The sequence below is a fragment of the Salvia hispanica genome, unplaced genomic scaffold, assembly GCF_023119035.1.
Source record: "Salvia hispanica cultivar TCC Black 2014 unplaced genomic scaffold, UniMelb_Shisp_WGS_1.0 HiC_scaffold_631, whole genome shotgun sequence".
NCBI classification, from domain to species: Eukaryota; Viridiplantae; Streptophyta; class Magnoliopsida; order Lamiales; family Lamiaceae; genus Salvia; species Salvia hispanica.
In genome coordinates, this window is record NW_025952390.1 from 37,568 (window position 1) to 53,244 (window position 15,677).

A 15,677-nucleotide genomic window follows, 5' to 3' on the forward strand; every position below is an offset into this window, starting at 1 on the left:
TTGGCGAAGTGGTGAACTCTGAAGATTCTGGCACGGGCGTCACTACTGTATTGCTCGAATCTCCCTCTCTCTCTGTTTGTTATTTTATGTGTTGGTATTTTCTCGTATATGACGTGCTGGAATGTATGCATTATACCTGCTGCCTGGCTTCACATTTTCTCAACTCTAATCTTTTGAGTTGATGCTTTTTTTGAATTTGCTGAAGCAGATCGCTGCTGTTGTTGGCTTGATTAACTTTCTAGAAGTGAGGATTAGCTCGGAGTTTTCGGAACTGTTTTGAATTTGCTGCTGAAACTTTGAAGAGCAGAAGAAGACATACTTCCAGAGATGTCAAACTCGAAGGTGGTTTATGAAGGATGGATGGTGAGATACGGCCGCCGGAAGATTGGAAGATCATTTATTCACATGCGATATTTTGTGCTTGAGTCTAGGTTGTTGGCGTATTACAAGAAGAAGCCCCAAGACAATGTGGTAAATTTCATTTGTAACGATTATTTCCCCTTTATATGTAGTGTTTCTAATTGGAGGTGTTGGAGATTGTGAGTTCTATGATATGAACTCCTCACCCTCTACCAAGAAGGATCATATGCTAATGAATCATTTAAGATGGCTGCAGTTCGAACTTTAGAGGATATCCTACTGTCTAGTTCATATGACTTGGAGCTACCTACTTTTCTCATTTTTAGAGGGAAACTATTTTCCATTTCTATTGATTACAATCACATGGAACTTATTTTATGTTGCTTCTCCTTTTCGTGTGGCAAGGTGCCGACCAAGACGCTTCTTATAGATGGAAACTGTAGGGTGGAGGACCGAGGACTGAAGAATAATCATGGTCATGTGAGATAAAGTTCACATTTTCTAATCTTATATATACTCTTACTGAATATTACCTTGTAGCATTATCTTGTGATTTAAAACAATGTAAACAGTAGTTACTGTTTCACTCTAAAAGGAGACAGGCCAAATATAGAGTGGTGCATATCGATCTTGGATCGTTTTGTTCAACATATCATTGTTTCAGTTATCGTGAGCGTTAATGCAGTTCAGTTTGTTGATCTCACATCGCCAAACTTGAGTCCTATTTCAAAAATATAACATGGGTTTCAAGTTTCATTTTTTATAGTCCAGTTACTAATACTTGCTGAAATATTGGCGTGCGAGGAATTCCTGCTATAAGATGCATTGGTTCTTCAGTAGAGAAAATGTAAAATTGTAAATTAATTTGATCAATAGATATAAACTCATTTAAGAATGACTTGAAGATTCCTAAAAAGAAAGAAAAAACAAAAGAATCAGACAACAGACTCAAGACCTACTCATTCCATGTTCACTGTTTTAACTTGTCTCTATGGAATGTGGACATGTATGGTTGAATACTTGTATTCACTAAAGAAAAGGAGGAGCATGTTGTTAGGAATTGTGTTTGAAAATATTAATGAAAAAGAGACAATACTGTAAGTGTCATATTCTAGGTAATTAGTGTTCACTGAATGCTTGCGATGAATTAGTCATGATTTTGATGGCACTGGATTAATAGCTTATGATATCTCTTAGCAGTCAAGCTTAGAGTTGGGCCTTATAGGGTATCATATTGTGGTACTGAATCCTAGCTCTCTGTAGATCACCATCACATCCCATTTTGTTTTCATGGTGCCCTGAGAGTGTGAATTCACTTCTTGTTTTGGATCATAATTATGCACTGTTGGAATGGTAATGGGTGAATACTGGATAATTTACTTGATTGGCTTTTAATAAATAGTACTAGTATGCAGCATATTTAGCCACAAACCAACAATTTTTAAACAATAGAAGTCTATTGTTAGTATTCCAAGCTGAGTCCAACATCAGGTGTAATTATTTACTAGCTAGGTTTACTATTTCTGATCTATGTTTTTATTACTTGATCGTGAAATGCTGCCTTTTGTCCCAGTTCTCCAAATCTATTGGCCTTTTAAGATCATTCTTTTGGTACATATGCACTAATTGATTTGAATACATGTGATAGTTTTGATGTTTTAACTGTTTGTATTAATAAAAGCTGTTCAGAAATACTTTTGGCTGGTGCCTATTTTTAACATGCTCTGGTGTTTGGCAGATGGTGTACGTTCTGTCTGTATACAACAAGAAAGACAAATATAATCGAATCACAGTACGTTACTTTTGCATCTGGAGATATTTGCTGCTGTTATATTTGGTTAAAATTATTATGCTGCCAGTGTGTCATTAGGAATCCTATCATAGTATTCTTTTGCATACATGTAAGAGAGCCTTTGCTTTAACATACATGACATGAATCTTTCATTTATTTTCCCCTCATATTTTCTTACCTTTTTAAATAATTATGAATTATGATGTTCTCTTTAAGCATATTTTCAGTACTAGTTTTGTAAGTTCAGACTTTTACTGTCTCTGTCTTTACATCTGGTATGCCATTCACTAAAATGATTTTCTGGCAATTTAGTTTGTTAAGATGGCATGGGCAACCTGATAAGTCCTTTAGAATATATTCTTAGTTAAAGCTCTTTGAATATGAGATATTCTTAGCAGCTAGAACTTCAATGAACAAGACTAGATTTATGAATAAACATGACATAACTTGCATGGGACAAACAGAATTTTTAAAAGGAGGATGTGATGCTTCTGGTTTATTTGACGTTCTAGCAATGCTTGTAAGGGCTGATTTCGGCCAAGTTGTTTAAGGACACAAGAATGTGAATGAAGTCAACATTGACATGCACGAATTAATATAATTGTATGTTGTGAGCTCTCTGGATTTTGTTTGAATTTGCTCCCTGTGGTTCCTCATACAGCATCCCAGATTCTATCAACAAAATTTATCCAATGTGTACTCTAAAATAAAACGACAAAGTTTTATTATTAAAAACTTGGGTATGTTGTAATCCCAAAAAAATAAAAGTGGTTATAACTGCAATGTTTTAAAAGTCATATGACAATTGCAAATATAGGTAAGCAATGTGCTATTTCCAGCAATTAACTTTGTAATCTTTGCTGGGATCTTAGTTCTTTGTGAATTCACGTTGTGGTAAATATTGATAATCGTGGTCCAGATGGCAGCTTTCAACATTCAGGAGGCACTGATTTGGAAAGAGAAAATTGAATCTGTTATTGATCAGGTTTCTTCTATCTTTTGACTCCTCCAGTATTTGCTATTTTGCTATTATATCACTGTTGAATTGACTTTTCTTATAAGACACCACAGTATCATTTAGTTGGTGAAAAAACTGACATATAGTTCTCGACATGCAGCATCAAGAATCTCAAGCTACTAATGGTAACAAATACGTTTCTTTTGAATATAAATCTGGTGTGGATAATGGGAGGAATGCTTCATCATCAGAACATGATAGCCAGTAAGTGTTTTCTGAAACAGGCTTTGTTAGCTTTGGTGTGTGTTTTCTGATTGAGGCTTCTGTTAGCTTCATCGGCATAACATGATTGTCAGCAAGTGGTTTCTGATTGTGGATCTTATGCACAGGCTTTCATTAGATTACATATCACTTAAGTAAGGCTTTTGTTAGCTTGCTCATGTAAAAGATAAATGTATTTCTACAATTTTGCATTCAATAATTGCTTTTCTAGATTTAGTAAAATCTTTCTTTAGGTTTTTGCTAAGCATGAGGGTAATTCAGTAGATGGTGGATGGTTTTGTATTGAAATGCTTTGCATCTGAGCAAGTATTATGCTTCACTGACAGCAATTGCTGGGCCTAAATTGTTTATGTTGCGTTGGTTTATTCGGATTTCCTTTCAAGAGACAAGGGAGCAGCTTTAGATGGCAGGGATATTGTTGCTTTGCTGGTTAATCATTGTAGCCATGGGCATGGTAAACTGCATGTCTCCCATGGTGATCGGATCTAAGCATAAGGCAGCTTCAATTGATTATGGTGATTGGATTTTTTTTGAATTTAGTAGGCTTGTTCAATAAAGATGTCAAAAAAACTTTGAAAATCAATAATAATATAAACAACTGCGCTACATTCTGTCAATCCAAGTCAAACCAATCCATTATACTTGAACCCTTGAGCGTGCTTTTTCAGTGGAAACCAAACCATGGTTAAGTTTTGGCATGGTTCCTGAGAAAAAAGTTTGAGAATCCCCAAAGTTTGGCTAAGTCCTGAAAACGCCTGGATTATCATAAACCTTGCTGAGTATCAATTATTCCAGGTTCCGTGAAAATATAAGGAAATTGAATTAAGAATGTCAGTGTCTAAGTTTCTTCCTTTCTCCTGGATACTTCTTGCACTGTCATCCATTTAATCTGATCTTTTAGGCCTTTCGAGGTCATTCTCCTCATTCTTCTCTTTCTTGTCCTTAACTAATTATATACTACACAGAACTATTCCCAAACTAATATTTTGATATTTTCTTTAAAAATCTTGTTCTATATCTTTACATCGATGAACTTCCGTTTGAGTACATTACTGTTGCTTTACGATACTCGTTGAGTATCTAAAATTTCTCATGCTATAGTTGAATTCTATGCCTAGCAAATTTTATTTCATATGTTGGAGGCTTCTGAGCTGTTATTTCTATGTCATTCTGATGCTTTCCCCTTTTTAATTTGTTTGATATTTTTCTTCTGCAGGTTTAGTGCTGCAGAAGATGATGATGATACTAATCGAAGTTTGTTACGTAGAACAACAATAGGAAATGGTCTTCCTTCTTCAACTTGTCAACTTGCTTCATAAATTTATTTCATGCTGAAACTTAACCACTAATTTTTCATGTAGCAGGCCCCCTGAGTCCGTTTATGACTGGACAAAGGAATTTGATTCTGATTTGGCTAATCAAAATTCAAACAACCAGGCATTTTCTAGAAAGTATTGGCGCCTTCTCCAGTGCCAAAATGGTGTGTTGATGTTCATAACTTACGTCGAATTTGATAGATTTGCTGTCAAGTTTTACAAACCTTTTAGTGTGCCATGGGATAATATATGAAACAATATTATCTTGATTAATCGTTTTCTTTATAGGAAACTTTCTAACTCTCACGACTGTATTTTTATATGTGGACTTTTAGGTCTTCGGATATTTGAGGAGCTTGATGAAGTAGATATTCTTGTAAGAAAGTTTCTTCGTATTAATTGCCAACATATTGTTGAAGTGGTTTTGAATAGGCTTTACATGGATTTCTATAGAGTATGTGTTACCTACAAATTTATTTATGTAGCCAAAGAGCTGCAGTAGAGCAATGAAAGCTGTTGGGGTGGTGGAAGCAACCTGTGAAGAAATATTTGAACTAATAATGGGCATGGATACGACACGATGCGAGTAGGTCTCCGTCTCTTTAAATTGGATTTTGAGAATTCCCAAGTTATGAACTTTTGTTGCATGTTGGGAGCAGTTTGTGATAGGTAATGCTCAATAGAAGGAAATGTTACAGTTTACATCAAGGAGGTTACTTTTATATTATTTCCTTGTGTCATATTTGCTATTCAAGAAAGTTACGATAGTGAAGAAAACTTCATGACTTGCTCAATTTTTTTATTTGGTTAAATCAATTTGTGTTTCCTGTTCTGTGAATGCTGCACTTATTTTAATTGCAACCAGTATGTAGAGATGGTCATATTCTTTATGCAGCATACAAAAGGAAAAGTTCATCATGCCACAATTCACAATATCAATACAATGTGTAGAGCAGAACTAATAACCTTTGTTCTTCCACGTTAACAGAAGTGTATTATGCATGTAGGTGGGATTGCAGTTTCCAGTATGGTAGCTTAGTGGAAGAAGTAGATGGACATACAGCTTTACTTTACCACAGACTTCAGTTAGATTGGTTCCCAACGTAATGTGCCCTTATCATATCTTCTTCTAGAATGTGTTAGTATTTACATTACATTTTCTTCAGTGCCGTTTCCTGAGCATTGGTTTAACTGAATGTAGATAAAGCTCCTTCTTAAAGATACTATACTCAGCCGTTTTCTTAATTTCTCTATTATTTGCTAGTTAGCCAAATTTCTTTCAGCAAATAAAATTATGTCTTTGTCTCTTTTTATGGTGGCATTATATGGATTTTATAGTTCAATGATCTGTTCCCTATTGAAAGACACAACTCATTTGTCACAAAAATCCTGTGCATATATTCTTTGAACACATCTGCAAGGTACACCAGAAAGAATCCTTACAAATATTGTAACCCATTACAGGTTTGTATGGCCTCGTGACCTTTGCTATGTGCGCTATTGGCGTCGGAATGATGATGGGAGTTATGGTAAAAGTTTTAGTGCTTTCCTTCCTCTTTTATGTGCTTATAATATTTAGTGCAAATCTCTCTGTTTTAATCCATGTTACTTTGCAGTTGTGCTATTCCGTTCTAGGGAGCATGAGAATTGTGGCCCTCAACCTGGATTTGTGCGAGCTCATATTGAAAGTAAATTCAGCTTAGCTTTATTAGTATATAAACAGCTGTTTCTTGAATCAATTCTCAAGCCATGTTGTCTATACTAATTGAATCTTTTTACAATTTTCATTTTATGTTATAGTCATGCTGTAAGATTTACCTGAACCAATTGCAGGTGGAGGATACAATATTTCACCTCTGAAACCTCGTAATGGGAGGCCCAGAACACAGGTCCAACATCTTATGCAAATTGATCTAAAAGGCTGGGGAGTGGGTTATGTATCATCATTTCAGCAGCATTGTCTCCTTCAAATGTTAAATAGCGTTGCTGGTGAGATCTCTTTTTATGTGATTTAAATTCTTGAGATGCAGGGGATTTTATCCTTTGCACTTTCAAATTTATTTCTACACGGCTTCTCAAATAATTCTGTAATGCCATGTAGCCAAATTAAGTTCAAATTGGTGCTTCTATGTTCAGTTGAGCAATAATTCTTTATTCTCGTTTTCTGTTGTGTAAATTTGGTGTGTCCTGTAGATATGATATTTTGTTTTGCTTCTGTTGTAGGGTTGCGAGAATATTACTCAAACTGATGACAGACCCATGGCTCCTCGCATTCCTGTTATGGTTAATATGACATCAGTATCCAGCTCTTCAAAGAGAAGTAAGAAACTACAGTCATCTTCTGCTCATCATCGCAGTCCTTCACTTGATCAAATACATGCAGCAAACAGAAATTCTGTTTTACTGGATGAATACTCTGATGATGATGAAGATCTTCAGGCTGATCAAGAGGTTCCTGAAAAGACTTATGTTTCTGTATTATACTAGTTATGGTATATACTAAAATTTGGGTTTCTGTAACATCTGCAGGCTATGCCGTCTGCCTTTGAGATTGAAGAAAAAAGAACTGGTAATGATTATCTTAGTGATATGTAATCATGCTAATGCTGCACTGCATTCACTTGAAATGTTTTTTGTTTTACTTTGATAAACTTTAGGATATGAAGAAGAGTCCACAGACCAAATAGATTTGTCCATATTCTCCGGTAACCTTCGACGTGATGATCATGACAAGGCTCGTAACTGTTGGACATTGTCTAATGGAAACAACTTCAGAGTTCGTAAAGGGTTCTGTTATGACAAATCAAAAGTAAAACTTTTTTTGTTTGTTGTAATTTAGATGCATTCTGCTTGCAGTCTAGGCTGCCTAAATTTGCTTAACAAATAGTCTTATGGAATTTCTGAAAACCTTTTTTGTGAAGATTCCTGCAGGAAAACATCTTATGGATCTAGTTGCTGTAGATTGGTTTAAAGATAAAAAAGAATGGATCATGTAGCTAGACGCCCAGGTTGTGCAGCAAAGGTGAGTTTCATTGGTGGATTTATCTTTTCAGTAGATCTGAATTGTTCTGATAATGCAAACCTTTTGTAAGGAATTGGTTTGCCTATTTGATTATTTTTTAGTTTGTTCATTCTTTCTCTTGATATATAACTAATACTGTTTCCTTTTGTTTTAGGTTGCTTCAGATAAAGGACTTTTCTCTATTGTGTTTAATCTTCAAGTGAGTTGATTATGTTGTTCAGTATCATCCTATTAATTTTGTATGGTTGTTTGAACAGTTAATGTTTATTCTCTCCTAGGTACCTGGATCGACACATTATAGCATGGTATTTTATTTTTTGGCCAAGGAACTAGTACCGGATCTCTTGTGCAGAGGTTTGTTGATGGAGATGATGAGTTCCGCAATAGCAGACTGAAGCTTATTCCTTCAGTACCTAAGGTAGCGTTCTTCTGTTCATTTGCAAGGAATCCCAGTCCCTCAGATGAGGAGCTACTAGTGCCTATTGCTAAAAAACCTGTTTGAAACCAACTATGTTTGATGTTATGGAGCTAATACTTCTTTGACTCGTTAATGCCTTTGATGCTATGACCATTAGTAACCTACTGAATAATTTATGATGCCAGGCTTTGTACTGATTGCAGATATTAAAAATCTTGTTCTTATATCCATGCAGGGTTCTTGGATTGTACGCCAGGAGTGTCGGCAGCACTCCTTGTTTACTAGGGAAAGCAGTTGATTGCAACTATATCCGCGGTCCAAGTACTTGGGAAATAAGGCTATTTTCTGTACTTTTAGAGCTTGTTTACCTTGAGGATTTTATAATTTGGGGTAAGATGATTAGTGCTAGGAGGTAGGATATTGTAAAATTAGAAATCTATTCACTGACATTTTGATGCATTGAGAAGAAAGAGATGTATAAATCACACCCAACAATCATTAGGATTTAGGTGGCATAAACATCCTGCGTTTACCCCCTTGAAACCAAAAGAATCATGGCCTTTGGTTATCCACCTATTTGAAATCAAGACAGTAATATTGGATAATGTAGGATGATTCTTAGTGGCCTTAGCATATACTATAACATACTAGAGCAACGTTGCTCGTTTACCTTTATTGACTGATTTCACCACTTCTTTGGTTATAATTTTTTTTAAAAATTTTGTGTAGGTTGATATTGATATTGGTTCCTCCACTGTGGCAAATGGAGTCCTGGGCCTTGTGGTTGGCGTTATTACGACACTTGTGGTTGACATGGCTTTTTTTTTATACAGGTATTAACCCAACTTACAATTGCTCGGGATAACCCTTTGAGGAAGAAACTTAGAAATGGGGGAAATGGAGTCCCCGGGCCTTGTGATTGGCAATTTGGTTATGCATTAGGATTATATGATTATTTAGGATTGAAAATGTTAATAACTAATCTAATTTGTAGTAGTACTAAATTCTGTAGGGCCAAAATGGTTATTATCATCCCGGGTTTTGAGATTGGGGGGTCAGGCCAACAGTACAGATGAGTTGCCGGAGCGGCTGATAGGTGCCGTGGGGTCTCTCATATAGAATTATCATAAACTATTGCCCGGGGTGTTGGAGACGGGATCCTTCGGGTTCTCTAAAAAGTGAAAACTTGGAAACATAAACGATATTACTACTATTCAAGTAAAATATACTACTACTACTATGTCATTCAATATTCAATATCACTAATTCTCACCATGTAGAAATTTTTTTTCCTGACAATTGAGTTAAATGCGGTGAAATTGTCTTGATTTTATTTCAGCATTTTAGCATCCCCCATATTTTTGAAAAATTTATGCTGTTCTGGACTTGGGATTTGAGTTAAGCCTTTAGATTTGGTGATATTGTTCCTCACTGTATGGTACTGTACTCATTCCATCCTGAAAAAAAGTATTCTTTTTTTTCTAATTTTGTCCACAGCCCTTCAAATTAATCCACTTCTTTTTTTTTAGAAACTTCTTAATCGCCACCCAAAATTCCCGATTAATTATATAGGTCCTATTATCCACCAACATTATTTCAACTACTTTTTTTATTTTTTTCTTACTTTATAATTTAGTATTAAAATTTGCATCATCCTAAAAATTTGGCATCATAAACAAAGTTGTTTGTATGAAAAATATCCTTCATAAAATCAATTTCCCCGTCCGAAATTTTTTGTCATGCAAAATTATGGAGTACAATATTAGCCTAGTGTATAGTAGCAAAATGCTTAACCTTATCCAGTGATGCCAATGAAGTCAGCCACTTCTGGAGTTGAGATCAAACTGAATGGAAGGCCCTTCAAGCTTGATCTTTCGTCTTTTTTATCCTTGATGATTCTCCGTTCCACTGTCTCCATTCACCGTGTGCATGAAGCTTGGGTAAAGGGGCCCAAATTGAAGTCCGTTAGCTGAGGTTTTGTTTGATTCTAAAGGGTATCAAATTTATTTAGCAGAAAGGCTCCGCTGACTCTTTCATTTGGCTTCAAGTACTTTCCCTTTTGCCCTCATCTGCAATCTCTTTCACCTGTTTGTAGGGAAAATGAATTGTCTACATCAAAAAGAATGCCCAAACTAGAATTGGGGCTGAGTTTTGTTTCTTGAACAAATTTTCCTCAAACTGTTCTTCTAAGGTTTTTTTCTCCCCCTCAATCTGGCACCTTTAAATGCTTCAACATGGGGGATTTCTCTGTATATAATATTTGAATTTTTTACTTTCAATCAGAGGAATCTTCCAAAAAAGGGATGGATTAGGGTTTAAACCCCCCCCTTGTTCCTTTTTTATGCTCAATGAATTAGTGCTTGTACTTAAATAAGGGGTTTTCTACAAAAAAATAAACAGAAAGCCAACTAATTAGAACTACATGAAGCAAAATGGCAAAATGTTACACAACTTTTGAATGTCATACAAAATTAAGTTGATGTTCTCAAAATTGAAGATCAGATCTCCTAATGATAGATAGTCATGGCTTATTTCTACTTAAAGGGAAAATCACCAAAGTTGTCTGTGTTATGTTGTTTGGAATGCTGCTGTCCAAGCCTATCTTCTGCACCCAAGATGAATCGATTAAAAAGAAGGAAGTTTTTTTAAAATTGACAAATTTTTTTACCTGAAATTTTCCCTTTTTAAGTGATACAATGTGGTCCCGAAAAATTTATCCCCCTCAGAACTGATTTTGGGGGAAATTTTAAAAACAGCATCCTTTTCTTTAAAAACAAACAATTTTGTATTTGTATATTGTTTTAAAATTTGGGCCCTTTTAGATCCCCTTTATGCCTTCCAACCACAACACAAAAGTAGTATTGCCAAATTAGAAAAAGGGGGGAGGATCCATTAAATTTCATGAAATTCTTAATCAACTGGGATTGCCAAATACCCTTCATTTATGGAACTCCAACATAATACTTGATCAAACAAAAAAACTCAAAAAATGAAATTTAAAAAAAACAAGAAATTTCCCCCACAGAGACGGAGACAAGAGAAGTGAGAATGGAGTACTCTTAGGGCCACCCAAACTTGGTGACAGCATCGACAAAAAAGATTGCAAATCAGCAGTCCACCCCAGCCGGGGCTTTGGGGCTCTGTCCCGAAGCACGCCTCTGCCGGTATACATTCTATCCACGCCAAAGGAAAATAAATGCCTATTTCTAGGGACGGAGGGGTATGCCAAAATATATTTGTGTTTACATAAGTTAAAACCCTAAGTTTAGAGAGGGAAAAGAAAAGAAAGATGAGATCAGCCCTTTCCCTTTAAAATTTAAAACCCGCCCAACAACAGACCGCCCCTGATTTTCAACTTTCAACTATTCATGTTTGTAATAAAATACAAAAAATGCATTCATTGTAAAAAGAGTATAGACATATATATAGGCACACAAAATATCATGATTCACGAATTTTTGGACTTATTTACGTGGGTTTTTTGGGGGGACTAAAGAAAAAAGGGGATGGGGGGGATAACTTCGGCGAGGAATCTGAAAAACATGATTGCCGAATATAGTAATATAAAAATGAAGAATCTTGATCTGGTGTGACGCGGAGTGGGAAGTCTCCTTGTTGTTTCAAGTCGATGAGAGTGTGGAACCATTGACACGTGAAGGCCGCGCGGAATATCCGCCGGCAGATCTGAGAAAACGAATATTCCTTTCAAATTGAAGACAGCCATTGGGTGTTCATTGCCTGTCAATTGTCATAGCTTATCAAATTCCCTTGTATTAAAATTTTTTTATGTAATGCACCATTTGGAGTCTTCCCCAAACAAGATTTTATGCAATTCACCATTTGAGTCTTCTCCCAAACAACAAAATGATACTTCCTCGTCCAAAAAAAATAAATATAAAAATATTTGGAATAACACAAATTTTAATGTATAATTAATAAAATAGAAGAAAATCAGAGACAAATTTATTGGAGAATAGCCCACCGAAGAAGTTGAAAAAACTGAAGTGGACTATTTTTAGGGGACATACCAACATGGAATGAGTTTATTTTTCTGAGACAGAGAAAATAATAATAAAAATAAACTAGTAATAATAATTTTTGTACATTCATTTATTATGTGTTAAATTCAGCTCAATAAATTTGTTTTTATAGGCACCATGCGTATTGTAACAAATTACGCATTAACGTTATTAGCTGCTCCATACATGGTATGGAACATTTTAGAACATCCAAAAAAAACAACAGCAGCCAAGAAGCAGTCATTGTTGTTGCTCATTAATAAGACAATTAACTCATCAATTTTAATTTTTGGTCTAAATCCTGACCCCCTAAATTACAAATAAAAACAAAGATATAAATATTGAAACATAGGAACAAGACAGTATTTGGTCTTTAAATATTGGCATTGCCCTCCTGTCCTCATAGCTAACAAAAATGCTTGGTTTTTTTCTCTTGGACTACAGTATCGGCATCTCTAAGGCTTGCAAAACATCCTTGAACTCGAATCCGCGAGTTTGTTTGTTGAAACGCTCGACCAGTTTATACCTGACATCATTCAGGTAGAACGAATGTGCAGCCTCCATGAGCCACTTTGCTTCTTCATCACTCAGCTTGCTAGTGAAGACAATGTCGCCACAACAAGCACTAAGTCCTTGCTTTCTGCAAATTTCTGTAATACGCTGTCATGTATGGAGCAGCTTGGGTTCCTCTTGCTTTATAATCTTCAAGACCAGTGAAAAGCATGTGTGGCATCTCAACTGTAAGACAAACAAATTCGATGCACAAGGAATCACAATACGGATATTATGAACATCTAAAACTATGTGTGGCATTAAGCTAAGCTCAACTCTTGTCCTACAGACACACCAACTCAACGCGGGTTCAGTAAAATCTGCATACTGTGATTTGTCATACAGACCATTAAAGAAGTTGGAGTCATTTTACTTTAATTTTTAACAATTTAGGCCGCCTTAACATAATGGCACAAAACACAAAGAAGTAATCTCTTAACCTTGCACAAACATTGTGGTGTACCCACTTCCTTTCCACACTGGAATCACAAAATATCGGCTGCAAAGAAAGCGACAAGATCATTAATCTTTTGACAAAGACATATAAGAAAAACAAAAACAAGGTAGACTACTACCAATCTGAAGCTCTTTGTTCCAACAGATGGTACAATTTTGCTTTCATTGATATACCAATATGACCCCTACCCAAATGAAACTGCAAAGCAAAACCAGCAATTAACACCACCAGATTATGAGCAGAAAGGCATGTAATTTCTATGCAAGAAAAGATTATCAGGAAAACTACTAGATTTCACTTTGACAATTTATAAGTGAGCACGTGTCAGTAAGTGAACACAACATGAATATTATGATATTATGTCATCAAGACTGAAAATGAAATGCTCAAGTACCATTATTACATGGGTAAATAATATCCTAAAAGACTCTTGAGATTTAAAATTATTCAAAATCAGGACATGCTTCCACATCTCTAAAACATGAATGATTCAACCTTTGGCTATAACAGAGGTATTGTGTATTAACATAGCAAGCAGCCACCATAATCCTGAACCATGAATTATAAAAATAAATATTCAAACAAATTTCAAACTGCACCCATACGCGGTAAGAAAAATAGCAGAGATGCAGTCACAGTACAGTGTTTGAGATATACCACGGGAAGTCATAATCAGAATTTGTAGCAATTGTCAATTATTTTACGCTTCTTATATGAAGTAGAGATGCACAGAGAAAGCAAAGCTTGAGAAAGGGGTCAGGACAAAATTGAATTTGATTTTTAGAAACATACATCATCCCAAATGTCAGCGAGTTCTTCAGCTGATTTAGTCTTAGCCCTTTCAACATCAAGGATTGTCTCCAAAGGCTTTTTCTTCAAGGGTGCAAACCCAGTCGCAAAGCTCAATCTCCTGCAGAACTCCTGTGATCCCCAGTTCCAGAAATTTCTGGGTGTTGGTTGCATACTCTCAAAATTCCTTTGCAGAGTTGGTACTACACTAAAATAATGTTTTGTGGCCATGGAAGAACATGGGGCATTTCCATATAGAGCTCCAACCGAATACAATATCCTCCTCAAGCCTTGGACATGAAGTGATGCATCATGTATATTTATTCTGAAATTAACAGTCAAAATTTACATGAATGAGATTGAAGAACCTCTTACAATCACATTATCGAGACACGAACACTACACACGATAGAAACAACACGTAATCCAAATCTCAAATAAATGAGCAGTTCAGTTCCATAATGACATAACAATTTCAGGCAAACAGGAGATGACTAGTTGATCGTGGTTCCAAGAGCTAATCAGAAATAGAGTTCGTTGAGGACATTCATCGAACAGTTTGTGAGAGCAAACATGAGTAATATATATAGTGCAAGTTCGCCCTATTTAAATTTCAGGGTAAAACTCTTGGCCAACATTATACGCGTTGAATTCACCACCATCCGCTTGATCCTATCAATATAGAAATAACCGCAAAATACGATTTTTCACGTAATTCAAGAAATGATCACTGATAAACGGACAACATTTGTTGGTTTAATGAGCAAAACTGTATTACAATGCATTACCAATCTATCCATTTTCAATAAGACCAAGGGCGTATTTTGAACGCGGAGAGAAGAGCAGAATTCAGATCATAGATTGAAAATATCTCTCTCCATCTTGGGAGATAATTTATCTCTATATCTCATTTGTTAACAAAAGAAATCAGCAATTACTGAACAGAATTCAGAATAGATCATAGAATTTAAACAAAACCGGCAGAGATACCTTATATCTTCTGAGTCTACAGCATAAATGCAGCTTCGGTTGCCGAGTGTGAGGAAGAAGAGAGAGTGAGAAGATGGAAACTAGAATGGAGGAGAAGTAGGTGCAAACTGAAGACTGAAGAGGAGTGAGCTGCCATATTAAATTAGGTGTAGTAATTTTGTCTGAAAAGAAATTTTGATTTATTTACAATTAAATTAGATAATTTTCAAATTTTCATTATTCTTTTTGTTGTTCTTTAAATAGAAAACTCTTCCCATTAAAACTTAACACAAGACCTTTGTTTTGTTGAATAACAATTTAGAGACTATTTGGTGTATCCATTAAAATTGAAACGTTTTTCTTTTAAATTGTTCAATTAGAAATGAAATATTTACTCAAATGAAAACAGCATTATCTCTACCTTTTTATCTCTCTGTCTTTATTATCTCTTCATTAAGTCACATAACAACACTACATAAAATCTCATGCCGCAAATCAAATGTTTCATGTCTAATGAAACTCAAAGGAGCAGAAGGCAGAAGCGATCATGGAGTTTCCGGTTCATCTCTACTTCTCTAGGGATTTATACATATGCTCCGACAGTTTCAGATGCCCGTCATCATAGAGGACAGCATGAGATCCGGATGATATCTCCTCCTGAACTTCATCGTGGTGGAAGATCGGAGTCAGCCAAGGATGATGACGGCTACATTTTTACACATCAAGATCTGTAGTTTGCGCTA

General features: G+C 35.5%; 2 pseudogenes; one reads left to right on the plus strand and one right to left on the minus strand.

Annotated features, from left to right (window-relative positions):
• The first annotated feature begins 229 nt into the window (after positions 1-229).
• Positions 230-8,446, plus strand: LOC125199690 (annotated as a pseudogene).
• A 4,116-nt stretch (positions 8,447-12,562) lies between these two features.
• LOC125199702 lies at positions 12,563-14,243 on the minus strand (annotated as a pseudogene).
• Between the last annotated feature and the right edge of the window lie 1,434 nt (positions 14,244-15,677).